The sequence below is a fragment of the Pyrgilauda ruficollis genome, unplaced genomic scaffold, assembly GCF_017590135.1.
Source record: "Pyrgilauda ruficollis isolate IOZ18807 unplaced genomic scaffold, ASM1759013v1 scaffold55, whole genome shotgun sequence".
Taxonomy (NCBI): Eukaryota; Metazoa; Chordata; class Aves; order Passeriformes; family Passeridae; genus Pyrgilauda; species Pyrgilauda ruficollis.
In genome coordinates, this window is record NW_024527155.1 from 9563116 (window position 1) to 9569318 (window position 6203).

The following is a 6203-nucleotide window of genomic DNA, read 5'->3' on the forward strand; positions in this document are numbered from 1 at the left end:
CACGCACAGAACTGTCACCACCAGCGGCTGCCGGCCGTGTTCGCTCCGCGCTGCTGATGCTTCTATGAAGAGACATTAGGATGCGCTCCGCTCCGCCCTGAGCGCTGTTAAAGACGAGGCGCTGAAAGCCGGGGCGTGGTGGGGGTGCTGTGTGTGCTCATGGCTTGGGAGTCGCCAAAAAGCCCTTTGTCAATGCCTGCCAAATGCTCCTGAGGAACGATTTCCTCTCCCGGCCCAGCTGTGCCGTGGGGACTCCTGCAGGCAGCGAGGCCGGTGCGCTGCCTCCCGGGAGCAGGGGGGAACCGCTCCCGGTGGCCAGGACAGCGGGCAATTGTAAGGAAGTGAAATACCGGGACAGTGCGAACACAGACAGATTCATTTCCGTAGGAACGAACGAGGGGAATTTGGATGGTTGCATTAGGGAGTTTTCTTGGCAAGAATCTCTGATTAACACACACTTAAATCCAACTCTTCCCACTATTTTCCGGGGATTTTCAGTGTTTCTGTCTGCATGCCATGCTCCCTGGGAGCTGGAAATCAGTGGATCGTTCCATTGCTAGAGCGCCTGTCTCCCTCTGCAGGGCGCTGCTCATGAAGGCAAGGCTATGCCAGACACTGCTGGTGCCCAAAACACACTTACATTTTTTGCTAGGACCTACCAAGAAGCTAAAGAGTTAGGAAAGAGAAATACCTGGGCTATCAGACAGGGCTCCAAAGAATCACAATAAAGAAATAACAACATTAAGGACAAATAAATAAATTGAAATTTTGTGGACCTGCTCCTGGACAACTGGACGAATTTCAGAACGACCCTTTTTCTCCTGCCGAGTGAACATACTGAATGCTGCTTTCATGAGCTGTAAAACGAGGAAATTTGTCACTGCATGGCTTTGTAAAACAGATATCCTTAGATGGAGAGTTTTGTATGTCTGAAAAATACTATTTGGTTTGGTTTTTTTTGTTTTTTTGTTGGTTTTTTTTTTTTTTTTTTTGTAATCTGCAAGGTATCAAGGGCAGTGATGTCCAACCTATTTTAACTGAGAATTCAAGGAATTTATCTGGAATAAGAATAAATTAATTATTTTATCCAGAAGGGTTTCCAGATCTGTAAGGCTTAGGCCCATTATCACGTATTCATTTCCATGCTGTAACAGAAATAAATGCAAAAATGCTTTTCTCCACTCGGTGGTGCCAGCTGCACAGGGAAAACATTTTCCAGTACTCAATCTGTGCAGCTTAAACTGTTCAGCAATTGTGCTCTTACGGACACAAAACATGCCCAAAGCTGTAGCAATTTGAGATCAATTAAAATCTTTAGCTCCCTGCTCTATCCCTAAGAGACAATATTTTTCCAAGGTGATTTCCTGTGTACTTGGAAGAAAAGCACTTGACTAGGCTTTTGTATGCCCATGTGGTTCCTTTGATAAGGAAGCTGATGCCTGTACAGTGGGGTTTTGGAAGGGAAAAAGGCTCCTGGGGGGACAGGACAGGCAGCCAGCCACCCGAGTGAAGTTTTGAATAAGCACCCCAGAGGGAGAGATCTGCTAAACTTCTCAAAGAGCCTCAAATTCCTCAATCCTAACAATGCACATTGTCAGGGAACTGTGTCTGCCATTTCAAGATAAGAGAGGAAATCAGTCTGTGACTGCAGAGAGTGATTTTGATTGATATCTGGCATTGCAGCTCGACCTGGTATTTTTTTTTTTTAAAGGTCTCTCCAAGTGCTAAGGAGTGAATAGTAAAATAGGTGGGTTGTTAGGAAGTTCGGGCAAAACAGCAGAGTAGTGAGCTCAGGCCCTAGCCATCTAATGTTCTCAGATGTCCAGAAATGCCTCAGCCATGACATCCTTGTCCCACACTGCCTTGACCTGGAATGACATCTAGGGCTTCTGTTCTACTTTAACCTGACACTCCCATTCAGATGTTTCTGATTGGGATTTATTTCATATTAGGGTTTTGTGTGTGTCAGAATTTGAGTAAGGATATTGACATTTGTCTCTAAACCCTTTTACTTTCTCAATGCATTGTATATTCCATAAACACTTTGTTTCCTTTCTCCATACATTACTTGCTTCAGCATGATTCTTTACACTGGTTTGCAGGTGCTGTTAGCCTTAGTGTGGCACAAAGACTCAGGACTAACCACTTCTCCAAGACATCATCTAACAAAAATAGCTTGAGTCAGAATGGCTGGAAAAGGACCTGGAAGTGCTGGTTGACAGCTCAAAATGAGCCAGCAGTGCCCAGGTGGTGAAGAAGGCCAATGGTATCCTGGCCTGAGTCAGCAATAGTGTGGCCAGCAGGACCAGGGCAGTGACTGTTGCTCTGTACTGGGCACTGGTGAGGCTGCACCTTGAATCCTGTGCTCAGTTTTGGACCTCTCACTACAAGAAAGACATTGCTGGGACAATGAGACTGGTGAAGGGTCTAGGAAACAGGTCTTATGACGAGCAGCTGATGCAGCTGTGGTTGTTTAACCTGCAGAAAAGGAGGCTCAGGGGAGACCTTATTGCTCTCTCCAACTGCCTTTCTTTCAAGGACATTGAACCAATGTGGGGTCAGGCTATTTCCCAAGTAACAAATGATAGGACAAGAGGAAATAGCCTCAAGCTGCACCAGGAGAGGTTTAGATTGGATATTAGGAAAAGTTCTTCACCAAAAGGGCTGAAGAGTATTGGAACAGTCTGGCAACAGAACCTGTTGAGTCACCATCCCAAGGGGATTTTTAAAACACATGCGGATGTGTTACTTAGGGAAAAGATTTAGTGGTGGACTCGGCTGTGTTAGGTTTGTGGTTAGACCTGATGATCTTAAGAGCCTTTTCCAACCTAGAGGCTTCTATGATTCTGAGAACTGAAAGCCTTGTAAGATCAGAGTAGATAAAAGAGTATGAGTCCTCTCACCTATTTTAGCTATAGCAAATGTCAAATATTTCAACTTTTGCTGATTTTTCTTCTGGCTGACATTAGATGCTGTCAGGTAAGAGACAGAGCATTAACTGGGAGATCCTGAGTTGCAATGTAAGCACTGTGGCCCCCCTCAGCCACTTTCTCAGGGAAAAGCTTGTAAGTCAGAACTGGATTTTGACCCCTGAAGGATCACAAAGTCTCTGGAAAAAGGGAGATGCCTGAGTGTTTATGCAGTTTTTCTGCTGTTGCAAATTCCTACACCTGGAGCATGAACTTACGTTTGTGTTTGAAAGGACCTGATGGATCACTAGAATTTTTGCACAATGTTGTGTGTGGAGACTGAAAACTTTCAGGGTGCTGTTATACGACAGCACCTTTCCACTTTGAGTCAGTTTTTGAGATAGTTGCTTTGTGGAAACTAAGCATAGGTTTTCTTCTTGGGCTTTCAGGAAAAGACTCTACTGGCTGCTGTTTGTGGTCACCTATGGCCCACACCTGGTGTAATACATACCAGTTACTCAATGAGTATGTAACTTTTATATTGATGATTTGTCCTGCCTGCTCAGGGCCTTCAAGACCCCAGATACACATTACTAAAGAGGTAATATCCATGAAAATTAAATACTGGTATCAGAAGCACGGACATTTTGTGATCCCTGTTGTCATTCACCCAAATGCAGAAGGTTGGCTGGGGAAGTGAGACATTGGTCTTCAATGAAATATCTTTGGTGTGGAACACCAAGGTGACCAAGACTACGTTCTCCTCTCAGAGAGTTAACAGTGAAGAAACCAGTTATGAAACTATAAAGAAGAAAGCTAAATGCTTTGTGTTAAAAAACAGTGCAGGTGCTCCTCAGAGAGTGTCTGCATACTTATCTCAGAGCCCAGGAGTCTCACACAAGACGACCTTGTTTATATGAATTTTGTGGTTAAGCCTCATAAATTGCCAGGTGCCACCTGGATTTGAGAGTTCTGTATTGTGTTCAGTTCAAATAAACTGTGGTTAGCACCAGTGTTGTATGGGGAACTCAGAGGGAGAAGGATAAGTGAGATAAACAGCACTGCAGTGTCTTTAAAAAGCAGAGGGAACACAGAAAGAGTGAGAGCACGCGTGAGAGACAGCAAACAAGCTTGACATTTGGAACAAACTGGGCAGGCACAGCAGCAGCTCTACAAACTGACAACGAGCTGAAGGTAGGCTAGAAGTATTAATGAGAGCATCCCAGATGCTTGTAGGACATCCCAGTGTTGGTTCCTTGTCCTGCTTTAATGGGCAGGTCAGTGATTTTATATGTGGTTCCTTACTTCAAAGATTGTTCTGTTCATTTTGGTGAGCCTTTTTATAAAGCAAAGTCTTACTTGATGTGAAGAAAAGTATTGCAATCTTGCTTGTCTTCAGAAATGTATGAAAGACTGTGATCTGGGGGAAAACAGGGATTTCTTTTCCCTTTACAAGAAAAAAGAGGTGATAGTAAACACAGCTGTTTGAGTTGATTAAATAACCATGGCTGGAGATTCATGCCTGAGGTTCTCTCTGTAAGAATCTGAGTGGGGTAGGCAAGGTGAAAAAAGATTGTTCAGCATGACCCCCAACTAGAATAACAGGACACAGGCACATTTTGCAAGAGTAGCAGGAAATATTCCTAGCACTGGGAAAATTTCTTGCTCTCCTAAGAGAGCTGCTGTAATCTCCACTGCCTGGGAGCTAGACAATTCAAAAGCATTTGATGAGTAGCCTGTTGGCAGCAATTAACCACAGCAGAAGGTGAAGGTCTCGTAACCTGAGAGGGCATCTTTGTCATTCATTTCTTCCAGGACATGTTCAATGAAAAAGGAAAAGAGAAAACTGCTTGAACTTTCCTTTAGCATGGGTAAAGCCTGTCGGATTCATTTGAGCTGGTGATTAGTAGCAAGAGTCAGGTCATGGCTTTGGAGATGAGCATGGCACTGCAGTGGCACTTACTCAAAGGGTCAGAAGAGCAGAGGAAGCATTAAATATTTTGCATAAAATGTACGCTGTGCTGGCTGTTTCTTGACAATGACTTTGATGTCATCCTGAAGAGGCATTACTCATGGTTTAAGAGATTCTGAAAGTGCTGCTGATGATGGTGAAATTACACAAAATTGCATAGGGTGTTATGTAGAAGAGAAGGATCTGTGGGCAGTATAGGGCAACTAGGTACTCAATTCTCTGCAGGTGGTAGGAACACAGAACTTTTCAGGGGAAATGGGTTACTGCTCAGAGCATAAATTTCACCAAGTCTGTCACAAGATGCAGACAAGAAAGTGAGACAGTAGCAATGCTCTGAATACATCTGTGCACAGCTGCACCTCACAGATCTGTGTACAGCAGAATACAAGCACGCTCGTTGCCAGGCTGGATCAGCAATGGGCAGCAGGGGACTGCAGTGCAGACAGAGATATTTAGGAGTGTAAGCAGCTGGACAGAGCAATGTGGGCAGATGGGGACAGTGGTGTGGGCAGCTTGTTCTCGGTGGGATGAAGCGAAGAGAAGCTGAGATGAAAACAAACCTAAATTTTAGTTGCCAAGCCTAATGAATGATTTTAAAGTAAAACTCAGCTCTTCAGGAAAGAACTAATCAGACTGGTATGTTATTCTGGATGTGGAACTTAATTAATGAACACAGTCCTTTCCCAACAGACTGTGAAGGGCTGTGCTGAAATGATACTTTATTGAAAGGTTATAGATGAAATAATCTCAGAAACACTGGGCATCATCACTTTGAACCATGACTCGGATTATTATCATTACCTAATGAAGGACACCTTCTGAAAAGACACCGAACTGAGATTTCTAGCAAGTTATGTGGATTACTAAGTGATAATAACATCAGTAAAAGAAATCACAGCTATGTAATTTCTAGTTCTAGTGCATTGTCTTAAGATACAGTCTTCCTCATTTTTATTACTCACACCAACCAGTAAAACCAAAATAAGTCAGAAAACATAACTGAATTTTCTCTATACTGTTTGTTTACCTTGTGCACTTCTCATAGCCAGGTAATGAAAAATAGGTTAGTCACTCTTATTGTTTCTATACCATTTTATTTTCTGGGTCTGATGCAGTAGCAAAAAGTTTATGTGTTTGAGGTGAAAGTCTTGTATTTATTTTTATACATACCATATTTCCATGGAAACCACATTGATATTACTTTTGGCTACACCTCTATGAAAGCTAAAATTAGGGTCAAATTTACACAGACATTTTCAGATTTCCAGTACCAGTAACCCTTACAGAGAGATATCAGCAAGGTACTTAAATTAATGACTAAT